We start from the raw sequence: 18,033 nt of genomic DNA, 5'->3' as shown, positions 1-18,033 counted from the left end.
TTATATTATTATTATAAATATGCAAATATATTAATAAATTAGTAAATAAGTCCATAAATTCCTGCATAAATAAAATAATAAATGATTAAATATCCAAATAAATAAATAAATGTATATATATATAAAAAAAATACAAATTCCTGCATTAATAAATAAATACATGTTGGAGGAATATGAAAATGCTAATCTAAAAAGTCCCATTTTTTATTCATTTATTCATTAGCATGTTGACGTGCGGAAAAGTAAATACAGAACTGTTCAAGAAATGAATAAACATTTGAAAGGATCAGTTTAGCATTTTCATATTCCCCCAACATTTGTGTAATTTATTTAATTATTTACCTGCCCACACTATTAATTGTTTAAATATTTATTTATGCAGAAATTTGTGGAATTTTCAATATATATATTTATTTGCATATTTTTGTATTTATTGTTTTATTTATGCAGGAATTGATGGATTTATTTACTCATTTATCTATATATTTGCGTATTTATTTATATATTGTTTTTGCAGGTTTTCGCCCTCTATAGTTTGACTCCCCAAAAAATCAAAAGTCATTGTTTATTATTTGTATCTGTTGTATTTAAGTTTGCTTGTCATTTTAAAGATCATATTACAGAATGTACAGTACTTGCATAATCATCTCAATCAATCTAAAAGGATATATTTTGCAGTAAATGAAAATATTGTAATGTCAGTTTTTTCCAATATCATGCAGCCCTAATAAACTATACATTTTAATGTTATAAACACCAGAATATTAATAAAATAAGTTTATGTCATCCTAAGCCCCCTTTTGACTCCCTGTTTAAAAACCATTGCAGTGATATAAAATTGTTCATTTTTTTATATATTATATTTTGGATGCTATAATCAGATGTAAATGTAAAAGTATTCATTAACATGCTTTTGAATATCAAAAAGAAACACTTTACGATTTTTATTATTTTTATTAGTTCAAATTTAATTGAAAGATTTTTCATAAAAGCAAAATCTAAATATTATTCTACCTAAAAATTAAGACTATTGAATATAAAAGCAAAACACATGCTAAAATCTAATTATTTTAAAGAAATATCATTAAAAAAAGAGTTAAATACATTTTGAACCTCTGTGTTATTTACGAATTGTTCAAACTACCATTTTGCTGTCATCATCAAATTATAGAAAAGAAGAACAATAAACTAAAATGATTAATGATTAGTTCATTGCTTATTTTATTAGTGTTTCATTGAAAACTTAAGATTGTCACATGCCTGAAAACATGGCTATATGAATATAAATGTAAACCCATAACCAGAAATGGCTAAAAATAGAATCTTAGTAGTAAGCATAAAAACAACAAGTAAATGAACCTGTGGTGCAGCCTCCTCATTATTTTAAATATAAGTTTGTGTTGCTTATGCCATTTTAGTCTTCTTAATCTCTGACCCGATGCCTCATGTCACAGTTCCACATTAGAGAAATAACGACATTATGCAGCTTATTGTATTTTCCTGTTTATGTGAAATTGTAAACTGCCGTGCAAAGCTTCGCTCTAATGACTGAAATAATAACTCCAATGAGAATTGAGATGAGGGAGACTGTACTGCTAATGGAGGCCTTGTAATGATCTGTGAGGTGCAAAGAGGCACGAGTGACACTCAACCCATCACGTCTTTTGATTTTTTTGAATTTGATGGGTGTTTTTCAATGTACGTAACACATTCCTGCTATTCTCACACATTGTTCATTCCGCATTTAATGGAGATTATTTCAGTGTCGCTATTCATTTCATCCAAGCTTTTTGAATCTCAGTTCAACAGAACACACCGGGTCCTTTAAGTGGACACATGAAGCTATGAAAAAAACGAAGAGACCACTTCTGTAGATTTACAATGAATTTGTTTTGTGTTTGAATATTGTGGTGTTGTTTTGTTCTACAAATAATACTGATGACACTTTTTTTTTATTAAACAAATCATCCTTTGGAGCTTTTTAAAAATAAAATAATAAAAAGGGTGTCATGTTTTTAGATGATTATATTCATTTTTATAAAATACAAAATCAACTTCAGAATAGTTGGAAAGCAATACTTGGCAGAATAATCAGGATTAGTCCACAAATTATTGATTTATTAAATATTTTAAATAATAAAAATGTGTTAAATTCTGAAAACATTTATTAGTACTCAGACCAATTGTCACTTTACACAATCAAAATATGTGTGTGTGTGTGTGTGTGTGTGTGCGTGCGTGCGTGCGTGCGTGTGTATACAGTTGAAGTCAGAATTATTAGCCCCCGTTTGATTTTTCTTTTCTCTTTTAAATATTTCCCAAATGATGTTTAACAGAGCAAGGAAATTTTCACAGTATGTCTGATAATATTTTTTCTTCTAAAGAAAGTCTTATTTGTTTTATTTAGGCTACAATGAAGGCAGTTATATATATATTTTAAAAACATTTTTGGGACAAAATTATTAGCCCCTTTAAGCAATTTTATTTTTCAATAATCTACAGAACAAACCACTGTTATACAATAACTTGCCTAATTACCCTAACCTGCCTAGTTCACCTTATTAACCCAGTTAAGCCTTTAAATGTGACTTTAAGCTGTATAGAAGTGTCTTGAAAAAATTCTAGTAAAATATTATTTACTGTCATCATGGCAAAGATAAAATAAATCAGTTATTAGAAATGCATTATTAAAACTATTATGCTGAAAAGATGTTCCCTCTGTTAAACAGAAATTGGGGAAAACAATAAACAGGGGCCCTAATAATTCAGGGGGGCTAATAATTCTGACTTCAACTGTATGTATATATATATATATATATATATATATATATATATATATATATATATATATATATATATATATATATATATATATATATATATATATATATATAGGGTTGCACAGTTTGTCGGTACTATGGTAATAGTGTGATACTATGGCTCCAAATACTGGTGGTGCCACTGTAGTTTGTAAACTTTAGTATCTTTAGTCATTAATAATCCATCTACAATACATAATGTTGCTTGTGAAAAAGTCACTAAAATAATGCTCACACATGTTTGTGCAACAAACAATTTTATTTAAATAGTCTGTGGAGCTTTTTAAGGTGCAAAACTTTGTAGAATTCACACCTTTTATTGTAGCCTATTGAATGTTTTCTGATGTTTCAGTTCGAATCTGAATCAGTTCATTTCTATTCCTGTCTATATGGTTTAGTAGCTGCAAGAACTGCAACAATCTCTTAAACAGAACGACTCACAAAGTGACATTTTGAATAACTTTGGATTGTTACCTGATAAAACAAAAGGAACAAATACATTTTAGGTGAAGTGACCTGCAAATAATACTTTTTTTTCAATAATAAGGGAATTATGAATTCAATTCAAGTAGACCTATTATAACATAATATCTCTGACCATTTTCTTTATTTCATAGATTTGAGTTGAATTACAGTATCACAATACTACTTGGTATCACAATACTTCAGCTGGTATAGTATCGTAACATGAATTATTGGTATTGTGACAACCCTAGTATAGGATGTTTTAAAAGAATATATTTACATTTACAATAATAAGATTTTTTTTCTTCTTTAAATAGTTTCCAAATGATGTTTAGCAGGCGAAGCAGTGGCGCAGTAGGTAGTGCTGTCGCCTCACAGCAAGAAGGTCACTGGGTCGCTGGTTTGAGCCTCGGCTCAGTTGGCGTTTCCGTGTGTGGAGTTAGCATGTTCTCCCCGCGTTCGCGTGGGTTCCCTCCGGGTGCTCCGGTTTCCCCCAGTCCAAAGACTATTATTCAAATATTACTTACTGTCATCATGGCAAAGATAAAATAAATCAGTTATTAGAAATTAGTTATTAAAACTATTATGTTTAGAAATGTGTTAAAAAAATCTCTCTGTTAAACAGAAATTTGGGGGTGGGGGGGGGGGTAGTTGGATAAACAGGGGGCCTAATAGTTCAGGTGGGATAATAATTCTGACTTCAACTGTATATTAGATTAGCCACTACCAAAGCCAAGATCACAGTCCAAAAATTAGTATACCCAAATTTATTTGTTGTGGAAAAAATATTAACTAAAATTTTAATGACTAGGAAAAATCAAGAGAAGCATGTGAATTGTGTTGAAATTTTGTAGTTCTTAATTACCTTACATGGAATTATCTTTCTAATCCTAAAGATTGTAAGGTAATTAGGTTTAAAAAAACGGGTTTGTTTCACTGGGGAATTGATAAAAATATTATTTTTCTAAAGGGGGTTTACTTATTTATGCTGAGCACTATATATAATGAAAAGGGAGTGAGTGGTATAATTGTTAAATAATTTGTTAAATCAAATGCCTTTTAATATTCAATTGTCAACCTTTGAGGAGAATAACATCACCTCATAAAATCCAATTTAAAAATATATATATATATTTCACTAATTGTGTTCTTACTGTTGTTACTGAAATGACCAAAGCATCATGAGATGTGGGAAAAAGGTGTATAAATAAAAAAACTAATATTGTACTCAAACACATACCTATATATCCAGTACCTCCACAGAACCTGCACATTGTCAAGTGCTCTCCATAGCGGTATATTTATGCACTGAACCAACTGAAACCGTCTCAGTAGAGTGTGAGGAAAATGATCTGAGCTCTAACAAAGCCTGCTCTTACTGTGGAGTTGTGGCAGTGTACTTGAGGGTGTGTGTGTTTGCCGCTGCTGCCCCCTGCAGGCCTGAATATGTCACTGTGTCTCTTCAGTGATTCTCAGTCCTAGTGTCATGTCACCTTGGAGGAGTCTAGCCTGCGGTTGCTGTGGCAACACTGAGCAGCAGATCAATTACATGGCAAACGTGCCAATACACAACCGAGTCATGCTTTGTTTTGTGCTGCTAAAATTATTTTCCTCCACAGAGGTTGTTGTAGCGATAAACTGTTCAAATTGCTTTTATGCTTGCTTCTGCTGCTCGTTTCCAAGACAAATGGCCTATTTGACTCTTCACTAAAAAAATGAGTGTACAGACAGTTTATTGTACAGTTTTCTTTTACTCAGAAATTAACTCAAATAATTATGAAATCTAAGAGCAAATTCATTCAGTTTCCTTCAGCTTAGTCTCTATTTCGCCACAGCAGAATGAATCACCAACTATTCCAGCATATGTTTTACATAGCGGATGCCCTTCCAGTCGCAACCCAGTACTGGGAAACACCCACACACACACATTTACACACACACACACAACCACACAAAATCATACACTACGGCCAATTTAGTTAATCCAATTCACCTATAGCGCATATCTTTGGACTGGGGAAACCGGAACACCCAGAGGAAGGAAACCCCCGCGAATATGGGGAGAACATGCAAACTCCACAAAAAAAAAAAAAAAAATGCAGACTGGCCCCGCTGGGACTTGAACCAGCAAACTTTTTGCTGTGAACCGAGAGTGCTAACCACTGAGCCACCATGTCACCCCTAGAAGAGCAAATCAAAGGCAAAATTTAAGTATAGAAAAAAAGTATAGAAGTTTTGGATCGGTATTTTCTTGTAAAGCATACTCTTTTTAATGTTTGGGTTGAACTTTATATGACAGTACTTGTACTTAAAGGGAGTGTTCACCCAAAAATGAAAATTCCATTATCATTTTATCTCCCATCACTTGAAAGAAACCTGTTTGAGTTTCTTTCTTCTGTTGAACACAAAATACATATTGAAGAAAGCTGAGTAACTGTAACCATTGGCATTCATAGTATTTCTTTTTCCTATATGGAAGTCAGTGGTTACAGGATTTTAGTTTTCTTCAAAATATCCTCTTTAAGTGTTCATTAGACAGGCCAGAAGCCAGCCTGGTAAAAGGGGTGGTTCTTTTTTCTCTTTGGATTTAGCTCTTTGGATGGTCATCATAACCACACATTTTTATATACCAAAAATATTTCCTTATAATAAAGAAATGTGAAATAATACTTATTTTTAAAATGCATATTTATTACATCATATATCATTAGAAAAAAAAATCTATTAAAATTTTTAAACTTAAAACTGTAGTCATTTGTGTTGTATTATTATCTGTTGTCATTTATTATGCAAATTACTGGCCAGCACTTTCAACTTTCCTAAGTTAGAATTTAGTCATTTGAATGTAAAATAATTAAAACAGAATATTAATGATAATAATAATGTAGAGCTTCACAACTTTTCTAGCTTCTCAACTATCAAAAAGTAAATTTGAAAATTCATAGATAACAACAATAGCCAAAATAGTATTCGAATCAATTTCAATATGGTCCACTTTTGATAATTCACACCTTTTTATAGCAAATTGTTTTTGTTTCAAGAATAAAGTTACCTGTAAAATGTTTTCTCTGTTTAATAATAATGCAGTAGCAAAAGATGACTTCCTTTATGGCAGATTGTAAAATGAAAATATTTATTAGAATTGGCCAAGTCACACTGAAGCGACAGGCAACAGAGGGTTCTGCCTGGTCCTAAAGCCCTTTAAAGAGGGTTATTTTCCCTATTTATAATGGCATAGCAGTCAAAATAGGACAAATGAGCTCATTTATGGGACATATTCTGGACCTTTGTCAGCGATGGGGGTGGGTCTTCCGAACCACTCGAACTCCCACTGTCTACGCGCCTGTCAGAAGAAAGAAACTCATAAAAGTTGGAACCACTTGAGGGTGAGAAATTGCCAGTAGCCTACATTTTCAATTTTGAATGAACTTTGCCTTTAATGTCTGTACTTACAAAGTATGTACATGTTGTAGTGATTTTATTAACTATGTAATAATCATGGTGGAGGGGTTTGAGTGCCTGAGTGATCCTAAGAGCTATATTGTCAGGGGCTAATGCCCCTGGTAGGGTCTCCCAAGGCAAACAGGTCTTAGGTGAGAGGTCAGACTAACTGCAGTTCAAAAACCCCAGTTCAGTAACATCAAAGACTGTGACGTCACCCGGTATGGCGCAGCCGGGGTTCCACCCTGGAGCCAGGCCTGGGGTTGGGGCTTGTATGCGAACGCCTGGTGGCCGGGTTTTTTCCCACGGAACCCGGCCGGGCTTAGCCCGAAGGAGCAATGTGGGACCATCCTTCTGCAGGCCCACCACCTGCAGGGGGAGCCGTAAGGGGCCGGTGCATTGTGGAATGGGTGGTGGTCGAAAGTTAGGACCACGACAACCCGATTGTGAGGCACAGATACTGGCTCTTGGGACATGGAATGTCACCTCACTGGGAGGGAAGGAGCCCGAGCTTGTGCGGGAGGTGGAACGATACTGACTAGAAATAGTTGGGCTCACCTCCACGCACAGCTTTGACCAGATCCCGAAGGAGGCTGGAGACATGGAGACTGAGTCTATGTTCTCCAACTCTTTTGTTAACGCAGCCGTGAGGAACTGTGGGCGTAAGGTCTGTGGTGCCTGTCGGGGCGGCAATCCACGAACCCAGTGGTGGACACCGGAAATAAGGGATGCCGTCAAGCTGAAGAAGGAGTCCTACAGGGCTTGGTTGGCTTGCAGGACTCCCGAGACAGCTGATGGGTATCGACAGACCAAGCGTGCTGCAGCTCGGGCGGTTGTGGAAGCAAAAACTCGGGCCTAGGAAGTGTTCGGGGAGACCATGGAGGAAGACTATCGATCGGCCCCAAAGAGATTCTGGCAAACTGTCCGGCGCCTCAGGAGGGGGAAGCAGCTCCACATCGACGCTGTTTACAGCAGAAGTGAGGAGCTGTTAACCTCGACTAAGGATGTGGTCGGGCGGTGGAAGTAATAATTTGAGGATCTCCTTAACCCCACTGACATGTCTTTCATCGAGGAAGCAGAGACTGGGGATGCAGGGGTGAACTTACCCATCTTCCAAGCTGAGGTCACTGAGGTAGTTTGCAAGCTCCGCAGTGGCAAAGCGGCAGGGGTGGATGAGATTCACCCTATGTATCTTAAGTCTCTGGATGGTGTGGGGCTGTTGTGGCTGACACGTCTTTACAACATCGCATGGAGGTCGGGGACAGAACCTCTGGACTGGGCAACTGGGGTGGTGGTTCCCATTTTTAAGAAGGGGGACCGGAGGGTGTGCTCCAACTATAGAGGGATCACACTCCTCAGCCTCCCGGAGAAAGTCTATGCCAGGGTACTGGAAAGGAACAATGCAGTTTTCGTCCGGGACGTGGTACACTGGACCAGCTCTATACCCTCACCAGGGTGCTCGAGGGTTCATGGAAGTATGCCCAACCAATTCACATATGTTTTGTAGACCTGGAGAAGGCATTCGATCGTGTCCCCAGAGGCATTCTGTGGAGGGTGCTCGGGGAGTATGGGGTCAGAGGAGATCTGTTGAGGGCCGTCTCGTCCCTGTTTGAACAGAGTAGGAGTCTGGTTCACATTGCTGGCAATAAGTCAGATTTGTTCCCAGTGCATGTTGGACTCTGGCAGGGCTGCCCCTTGTCACCAATTCTGTTCATAATTTTTATGGACAGAATTTCAAGGCACAGCCTTGGGCTGGAGGGGGTCCGGTACGGGGGACCACAAGATTTCATCTCTGTTATTCGCAGACGATGTTGTTCTGTTGGCTTCATCGAACATGGACCTTCAGCATGCACTGGGGCGGTTTGTTGCCGAGTGTGATGCGGCTGGGATGAGAATCAGCACCTCCAAGTCCAAGGCCATGATGCTCCACTGGAAAAAGGTGGTTCGCCATCTCCAGGTTGGAGGAAAGTCCTTACCCTAGGTGGAGGAGTTTAAGTATCTCGGGGTTTTGTTCATGAGTGAGGGAAGGATGTAACGTGAGATTGACAGGCGGATTGGTGCAGCGGCAGCAGTAATGCGGTCGATGTACCGATCCATTGTGGTGAAGAAGGAGCTGAGCCGAAAGGCAAAGCTCTCGATTTACCGGTCAATCTACGTTCCTACCCTCACCTATGGTCATGAGCTTTGGGTCATGACCGAAAGGACAAGATCTCAAATACAAGTGGCCGAAATGAGTTTCCTTTGCAGGGTGGCAGGGTGCACTCTTATGGATAGGGTGAGGAGCTCTGACACCAGGTAGGAGCTCGGAGTAGAGCCGCTGCTCCTCCACATCGAGAGAAGTCAGCTGAGGTGGCTCGGGCATCTGTTTCGGATGCCTCCTGGACGCCTACTTAGGGAGGTGTTCCAGGCATGTCCCACCAGGAGGAGGCCTGGCCTGGGAACGCCTCGGGATCCCCCCGGGAGGAGCTGGAGGAAGTGTCTGGGGAGAGGGAAGTCTGGGGTTCTCTCCTAAGACTACTGCCCCCGCGACCCGGCCCCGGAAAAGCGGCAGAAAATGAATGAATGAATGAATGAATGTAATAATATCCACTCACCCCTCTATACCTATCTTAACCTCTATATTGTCCATATATAATCCAATACTTCCTTAAGTACATTGTAAGTTAAGTGAACATGCTGTAAAATAAAGTGCATCTGTAATAACAGTTACAATGTTAATAATACATACAGCGATTACACTAAATAAAACCATAACCCTCACCCTGGCTATATACAGCAGGTTGTTTATTCAGTACTTAATTGTATAATTACATTGTAACATCTACACCTTAAAATAAAGTGTGACCAGGTTTGTTTTATTTATCATAATTAGCAATTAGTTGCAAAATGACAAGTAGTACAGCGCATTGAACATGAACATTTTATATAAAAAGACTACAATAATTTAAATTTGCACATAGATTCAAGATGATAAAATATGATTTAAAATAAAAGACACCCACGCTGTAAAAACAAAAAACAAAAAAACAAAAGGTGACTTAAATTAAAAATTTAAGGCAACAATTTCAGGACATTTTTGAGTTGACCCAACATTCAACCCATTTCATGCATTTAACTCGATTTAAGTTGAGTAAACTAAAAAATGTCCTGAAGTTTGTTGCCTTAAAATTTTAAGTTGTCAACTTTTTTTTTTTTTTTTTTTTTGCAACGCAGCATTATAACAACAAATTTCTTGTTGTATTGATCCGTTATTGATTATCCAGACTTGGAATATAAGGCAATATAGGCAATAAAGTAGTTTTTAAATAAACGTTTCAACCATTATTTTTGATGTAAATGTTTCATTAAAATATAAATATATTTTTTATGTTTAACCCTTCTAGTAAAATAGAAGACAAGTAGATTCAAACAAATAGTAGATTCAACAACTATTATGTCATAGAAGAATGCTCTGGTTAGTAAAGTAACTGCTATAAGTGGATTTAATCCACTTATAAAAAGTCAATTGTCTGAAAGAGTATGTAAACGGGCCAATGAAATGCCAAATGAATTGGCAGTGTCAGCTTGCGCACCTGATGCTTGTTGCAATCAATTTAGCATAAAAGCACGGCGAAAGCAAAATGAGGCAACCTTTTTAAGCTGAAAGACTGATACCTACAGCTAAGGAACAATCATTATGGCGATGCAATATAGCATTTCCGTTCCCCTCCTGGGGAACTTCAATGCTATAAGTGAATTTAATCCACGTATGGGTAAATGTCTGGAAAATGCCATAATGACTGCACCTTCCCTTTTCCTCCGATGAGAGGATAGCCAGGCAGTGTGAGCGCACCTGCATTAAAGAGAGGCGCAGTCTTCCAACGTGATCCCTGGCCCTTACTTATCCCACTTCAAAGAAGATTTACAAATTTAGATATATTTTTCGGGAGCCACAAGCGTCTAGATCATTTCTAGGAATTTAAATACGACAGTACATTGGGAAAGCATGCAGTCCCGAAGAGGAGAACACTGCGGAGGCCACCTGCCACCCAAATGGGGAGATATGATGGCAGAATATATGGACTAGCCCTGAGAAGGAGGAGTATGCAAATAACAAGATGGTTAGCGGAGAGGAAAGACACGGGTCCGCCTGTAAGGGGGGACTGCACCGTGGCTGAATAAGCATATTGGATCGCCTAGTGGGCATCACGCATAGTAGGCACCTATACCCAAAACACGGGCTGACCAGAGGGCAGACCTACAATGTAATGGGCCAGCGAGTAACTCCTCCGCTGAGTCAGTGCTGGGGGCCTCCGAGGAATCTGCACGGCTCACCTAAGCTGGGAACTGTACTGACAGAGTGAATAAGCGCACGTATCTCTGTGTTAGGGAGAATGGCGCAGTTAAGGTGTTTTAACACCTAAGGTGTTTTAACACCTTAACCGAGTTGTTTCCTCAATCACCAAGGGTTACCTAATACCCTTGAGGAAACCGGCTCTACTCGCAGATTGTAACACCTTGCAAATGTTTTAGGTGTCGCCTAGCCCGCAGCTCTACAGATTTCTGTTACACGCATACACACGTTACACGCACTCCTGGGGGAAACAGCTAGCCCTGGCTCTGGTAAGCGAGGGATATGGCATACACTATCCAGTCGGCCAACCTCTGTTTCGATACGGCACTTCCCTGCTGCCGACCACCATAACAGACGAAGAGCTGCTCAGATGATCTAAAGCTCTAAGTGCGGTCCAGATAAATTCGCAAAGCGCAAACTGGACAAAGTAATGAAAGGACTGGGTCTCCCTCCTCTGGGGGCAGCGCTCGCAGGCTCACTACCTGGTCTTTAAACGGTGTGGTAGAAATCTTGGGCACATATCCCAGGCATTGTCTCAGGACAACTTGAGAGTAAGCCGGCCTGAATTCCAGGCACGAGTTACTGACCGAAAATGCCTCCAGGTCACCGACCCTTTTAATCAATGCCAACATGACCAGCAGAGCTGTCTTTAGGGACAGAAATCTTAAAGATACTGAGTCGAGTGGTTCGAAGGGATCTGTACGCAGGCTCGTGAGAACGAAGGTGAGATCCCAAGAGGGCATGAGAGGGCATGGTGCTGCCAGCCACCGTGTCATGATGAGCGGAGATGACAGGAGGGAGACAGCCTGCTCTACAGCTTCTCTTGGAGAAAAGAAAGCACAACGCTAATGTGGCATTTTCGGGGGTCTTCTCTGTGAGAGACACACCATTCAGTAAATAGACTCCACTTCAGGGCGTAGGAGCGCCTCGTGGAGGGGGCTCTAGCCTGAGTGATGGTATTAACCCCCGCAGTCGGTAGATTACATAAGTCTACCTCGCATCTAAGGACCACAAGTGGAAATTTCAAAGATCGGGGTGAGGGTGCCAGATGGTGCCCTGTCCCTGAAAGAGTTGGTCCTCTCTCAAAGGGATCTGCCAGAGGAGGGTTGTTGCAAGGAGGGAGAGCTCTGACATCCAGGTCCGGTTGGGCCAGAGGGACGCAACTTGCAAGACCTGCTCCTTGTCCTCCCTGACCTTGCACAATAACTGTGCGAGCAGGCTCATTGGGTGAAACGCATATTTGCGCATGCCCCGAGGCCAGCTGTGGGCCAGTGCATCAGTGCCGAGAGAGCCCTCGGTTAGGGAAAAAAACAACTGGCAATGAGCGTTCTCTGGGAAGCAAACAGATCGATCAGGGCTTCCCCGAATTGCACTCATATCAGCTGAACAGACTCAGGATGGAGTCTCCATTCTCTGGGACGTAAAGGCTGCCGTGCGAGGGTGTCGGCTGCACGGTTGAGCTCCCCTGGAATGTGAATGGCGCGCAGCGATTTCAGCCGTGCATGACTCCAGAGGAGCAGACGGCAGACGAGCTGAGATATGCGGCGAGAGCGAATACCCCCCATGCAGTTGATATATGCCACCGCCGCCTTGCTGTCCGTCCTAACCAGCACATGCTGCTGCTCCAGCACGGGAAAAAAACAGTGGAGGAACACTGAGGAACACTGCCAACAGCTCTAGGCGATTGATATGCCAATGCAATTGGTTTCCTTTCCACAGGCCTGCAGCTGCATGCCCGCAACACACACAGAGCACCCCCAGCCCGTGCTAGAAGCATCTGTAGAAACAACAACATGACTGGACGCCTGTTCTAGAGGCACTCCGGCCTGCAGGAACGACGGGTTGTCCTAATGGCTGAGGGTGCGGTGACACAGCACAGTACCAGTGACACAGTGTGTGAGTGCGTGCCATGCGCGTCTGGGGACTCGCTCATGAAGCCAGTGCTGAAGTGGTCTCATATGGAGTAATCCAAGTGGCGATGCCATATGCCCCAGGAGCCTCTGAAATAATTTCAGTGGGACCACTATTTTGAACTCTCTCAGACAGTTTAGCAGTTTAGCCGAGCACGATCTCTGAAGAGGCGTGCTGTCATGGTGACCTGTCATGGTGTCTCTGTGTATAATCAATTGCTCCCGAGAGTGAGCTAAAATCAGCCAGTCATCGAGATAATTGAGTATGCGGATGCCCGTGAGCCGAAGGGGCGCCAAGGCAACCTCCGCGAGCTTGGTGAAACCGCAGAAACTGACGGTGGCATGGAAGAATGGAGACATGGCATGGAAGTATGCATCCTTCAGGTCTATCGCTGCAAACCAATCCTGAAAACAAACGCACCAAAGGATGCGTTTCTGCGTGAGCATTCTGAACGGCAGCTTGTGCAGACAGTGGTTCAAAATGCTCAGATCTAGGATTGGCCGTGACCCACCGCTCTTTTTGGGCACGATGAAGTACAGGCTGTAAAACCCTTTATCCATCTCGGCTGGAGAGAACGGCTTGATTGCACCCTCCGCCAGGAGGACAGCAATTTCCTTTCGCAAGACAGGGGCGGACAGGGGGCTGACCCTGGTGTAATACACACCCATGAACTTGGGGTGCCGTTTTGCGAATTAAATCGCATAGCCGAGTCGGATTGTGCTTATGAGCCACCGCGAAGGGCTGGCCCGCACTAACCAGGCAGGCAGAGCTCTTGCTAATGGTCTCAGCGCAACAATCGGTGATATACCAGCAGTGGGGCAGCGCGGAGTGGGTGTGCTGATCCAGGAAGCACGAGGGTCCCACGGAAGAGCTAGAGGCGAGAGATTCACTCTCACCTTGCACCCAAGCTCCGGAGGGGGGGCTAGGTGAGATAGGAGACCGTCCTCCCAGCACCTGTAAGCCACTGGCGAAATGCACAGAACCTGCAAGCTGGAAGGCATTGCGTCCCAGACTGGGAGTTCGGGCTGTCACATCCAGAGAAATGGAAAAGTGCTCTTTCATTGATGTTTGCGTGGCAGTGAAAAGTGCCGTTGGAAATGGGGCCCGGCCCTCCAGCTTAGGAAAAGAAAATTCCCTCTTCTCCCGATGACCTGTCTCAGGGACGCTTGGTGGTCCGTTTACCAGACTTAACGGCGCCCTGGGCAGGGGGGGCTGCCTGCGTCCGAGGTGCTCGACGCGCTCTCTTCACCGGAGGTGCAGGCGGGGGCCGGGAAGCTCTCGTAATCGGGCACCCTAGACGAGGAGCAGCAGATGTGGATGGCTCGGCGGGCAGAGCGGGCTTACGGTCCCGCTGATAGATGACATTACACATCGCATCAGACTGCTCTCCCACCGTATTGTATTGCTGGGTGAATTCATCGACGTTGTAGCCGAACAGGCCAGCCTGGGATATGTGGGAGTCAAGAAATCGGACTTTGTCAGTATATTAGCCAGGTTTAGACAGAGGTGGCGCTCATGGACCACTAATGTAGACATCGTCCTCCCCAACGCACACGCAGCGGACTTAGTGGTCCAAAGAGCATAGTCGGTTGCGGTGCGGAGCTCGTGAAGCAAGCTTGGGTCGGACCCACCCTCGTGCAGCTGGGCCAGCGCCTGCGCTTGGTAGTGCTGGTAGGTGGCCATAGCGTGCAAGGCAGAAGCAGCCTGGCCCGCAGCCTTGTAAGCTTTGGCTCCGAGGGAGGCAGATAGCATACAGGCTTCGGACGGGAGACGAGGCGGACCCCACCAAGAAGAGGCGCCACGCGAACAAATATTGACCTCATTGGCATGCTCGACCTGAGGAATCGCCTCATACCCCCTGGCTGCTTCACCGTCAAGAGTGGTGAGGGCGGAGGGACACACAAAAAGGTGCCCTCCAGGACTGCGTTCTTGGGCTTGGCAATCTTGTCCTCTATGTAGCACCCATCTAGTCGGTCCGGCCGCGGAGCTGGGGGATAAACCATCTCCAACATCACGGCTGAAGCAGCCCAGGAAAATCTGGCAAACATGTTCGTTTGAGGATACGTTTTGACAGCGCTCACCTGCCCGGAGGGGGCAAGCAGGTCTGGATCCTCGTCGGACAATGAAAGCCCACCCTCCGATGCAGCAGTGGCAACTGGTCCCTGGTGTCATTGAACGTAAGGGCAACCATCTGGTTAGCGGATCGCTTCCTCTGCTCAAAGCTCGGATGGAACGCTTGGAGGAGCGGAAGGTCCGCGGGGCCGGAGGTGACGGATAATCTCCCACTGGAACCCTCAGATTTACCCGAGTGCCCGCTACAGTGCAGGGGACAGCTGAGGAGCCGCGATCTTTACTGCGCAACAGACATGGCATCGCAGTGACGACATGAACCGCCCGCGAGCACCGCATTAACATGCTGGACCCCCAGACATGCAACGCAGTGCTCGTGCCCATCATCCGGGGACAGGAAACCACCGCATCCAGAAATGCACGGTCGGAGCGACATCCTAAAATAGACGTGCTGCTCGACTGTGCTTCTCTTTTAGAAAAAGTTTCAACTTTATACGCACCGCTCTGGAAGACTGGACCCAAAGAACGACAGGCAAGGGAGAAGCCCAGCTCGACCGGTTGCCGCTGCGTGTACTCACTCTGGACGGGGAGACTGCTCTTGTTGGCTCGAAATCGCTGGACAACAGCAGGAGGAACCCTCATCGACTCTCTCAGAAGGCTGTAAAAGTCTCTGAAGCGAAAAAGGTTGCCTGATCTTGCTTTCGCTGTGCTTTTATATAAATTGATTGCAACAAGCATCAGGTACGCAAGCTGACGCTGCCAATTAATTTGGCATTTTATTGGCCCGTTTACATACTCTTTCAGACAATTGGCTTTCTGAACGAAATCCCCATACGTGGATTAAATCCACTTAAAGCATTGACGTTCCCCATCCGAAGGGTAACTATGCAGCATAATTCTTCAGTGACATAAAAGTTGTTGAGTCAACATAGTCTATGACACCATGTTGGAAAACATACAGTAGATTGGTAAGAAAATGATTATTATAAAGTTAAATAAATATAAATTACCTTAAAAGTCTTTAAAATTCTCCACATAACTTATTTTTTTACTTTAATTCTTAATTAAACTAAATTACAAGTCCTGGTGTCTTTAAACAGTGTAGCTGCTGATTTACTGTTTAAAAAATAAAAAATAAATTATTTAAAAAAAAATTTCAAAAAGAAAAAAAGATATTTATTTGGTATATTATTTATTTAGATGAATTGTGTTGCCTTCTAAATTATTAGGCTAGGGGAAAGCTGGGACAAAAGTAACATGGGATGAAAGTAACAAATCGATTTTCTTGAAGCCCTGACAACATTTGCTTTCCAAGCTATTACAGCACATTCTGCATGCAACCCTTGATGGAGCTGCCAAATATCACCTGATTTCGGGACCATGTTTCATGGTTAGCCCTTAATTTCTGTTCGTGCAAAAATTACATTTTTGTAGAGGTTCATTTTTCCTTATTACAAGTTGTGTTTCTCTTTTCATGCATCACAGTAATGATCAACCTACAGGTTATTTAGTGCAATAACACACCCTTAAGTTTGCGATGTCTGAGTTTTTCAGATTAAAAGTAAGTCAGGTTTAAATAGCAAGAGTTCCTGTGGGGATGAAAGTAACACTGCTAATAGCCATACCTTATTTTTTGCTTCCACATTAAAGTTTTCAGTGTTTTGATTAATATAAATTTTATGCATATTGCCACTAATAAAAATTTTTTTTTTTAGAAAATTGTAAGATTTTGCATTGTTGGATTGCTTTTAGAATATATTTGATGGAAGTGAAGTTTAAATGAAAATGCTGTTTAATATTTTTGCAAAAATAAAGGACAAAATATGTTTGCAGTTAACATTAACAAGGTCATAGTCAGATATGTTTGAAATGAACAAGATTAAGTCAGTAAATCTAGCAAATAGACTACAGCCAAGAGTCCGGATTGCTGAATGAATCACTGCAACTAGCCTTTCCACACTGTACTATTCCAGAGTGAATAAAAGAGTTTGCAAAATCACTCTAGACCCATCACACCCAGCACATGATGATGATTTTGTTGTGTTACTTTTGACCCACCCATGTGTTTCTTTCATCTTTGCTGATGGCGTCATCAACCTGCAGTCACTACTTTTATTTTTTCTTGTCTGTGTGGATTGGCTGAGTAGTCTTGTGTTTCCTGTCCAATCTAACCTCACATAGAAGCTAAATTGCATCATAATGAACTACCTCAAGACATGGGGATTTATAATTGCTGCAAACTGTTTGGAAACATTAAAAGTGTTCAAGATGATGTTCAAAATCTTTACACGCATTGACCCAGAGACTGTTTAGGTGCATGTCACTGAGAAGATGACGGATGTTTACTGTATGATGACCGAAATGGGCTTAAACACCCAGCAGGCACAAGACGCCAACAGGACGTCATATTGACAATGTATAGCATCGAGGGGACATTTCATTTTGTTTGGAAATGAAAATCTAAATGTACATCAGAACCTGACGTTAGGCCGATGTCAATGTCCAACCTATAATCAACTTCTATTGATACTACAGCTTGACGTTGTGTGGACGTTATCTCTATGGTGTCTATCAGGATTTTGGATACGTTGGATTTTGGTCACTTTCTAACACAACCTAAATCCTTTGACACTGGCTAGTCATTGAATTTAGGTCACCTAACATCGCAGCCTAAATCTAACCTAATATTAATGTCTTATGACGTTGTGTGCCTGCTGGGCAATTACTAAATGCAGTACAGAATGTTACGTTTACACACATCCACATGTAAATGCAATAGCTTTTTACAGCGCTAATAGGCCTACTCACTACCTACTACTCTTGAGTACTTTTGAAATGTCTACTTTACTTTTACAGATACTTTTTACAGATTCTACTCTACTTGCACTACATTTTTAGGCAAGTAATGGTACTTTGACTTAAATAGGATTTTTCAGTAGTCTTTCCACCATTGCTTCAAAATCATCATAATCCTCTGCTTAGCTGAAAGTTCTT

At 41.9% G+C, this 18,033-nt stretch overlaps 1 long non-coding RNA gene across 1 annotated transcript in view; it reads right to left on the bottom strand.

The window, feature by feature from the left end:
• Positions 1 to 18,033, bottom strand: part of LOC137489111 (uncharacterized) — a 68,882-nt gene that overhangs the window by 46,364 nt on the left and 4,485 nt on the right. The window lies entirely within an intron of this gene.

This window comes from Danio rerio, chromosome 23 (genome assembly GCF_049306965.1).
Source record: "Danio rerio strain Tuebingen ecotype United States chromosome 23, GRCz12tu, whole genome shotgun sequence".
Taxonomy (NCBI): domain Eukaryota; kingdom Metazoa; phylum Chordata; class Actinopteri; order Cypriniformes; family Danionidae; genus Danio; species Danio rerio.
Note: the sequence above shows the minus strand (reverse complement) of the source record. Positions and strands in the feature narration are given on the sequence as shown.